Genomic DNA, 639 nt, shown 5'->3' with positions numbered 1-639 from the left:
GGTACCTCAGAAGAAAGGAGTTCTTGAAATTGATGCTCTGAATACCATATTGGCTCAGAACAAAATGTTGACTCAACAGGTCAACATAATCTCTCAAAATCTGAATGGGTTGCATCATGCATCCAACATTACTAGAGAGGCAGCTTCTGAAGAAGCTTATGATCCTGAGAACCCTGCCATGGCAGAGATTAATTATATGGGTGAACCTTATGGCAACACCTATAACCAATCATGGAGAAATCATCCAAATTTCTCCTGGAAGGATCAACAAAAGCCTCAACAAGGCTTTAACAATGGTGGACGCAATAGGCTGAGCAATAGTAAACCATATCCATCATCTTCTCAGCAACAGACAGAGAATTCAGAACAAAACACTTCTAACTTAGCCAATATTGTCTCTGATCTGTCAAAGGCCACTTTCAGTTTCATGAATGAAACAAGATCCTCCATTAGAAATTTGGAGGCACAAGTAGGCCAGCTGAGCAAGAAAGTTATTGAAACTCCTCCCAGTACTCTCCCAGGCAATACAGAAGAGAATCCAAAAGGAGAGTGCAAAGTCATTGACTTAGTCAACATGGCCGAATGCACAAAGGAGGAGGAGGACGAAAATCCCAGTGAGGAAGACCTCCTGGGACGTCC

The sequence above is a fragment of the Arachis duranensis genome, chromosome 6, assembly GCF_000817695.3.
Source record: "Arachis duranensis cultivar V14167 chromosome 6, aradu.V14167.gnm2.J7QH, whole genome shotgun sequence".
NCBI lineage: Eukaryota > Viridiplantae > Streptophyta > Magnoliopsida > Fabales > Fabaceae > Arachis > Arachis duranensis.
Note: the sequence above shows the minus strand (reverse complement) of the source record.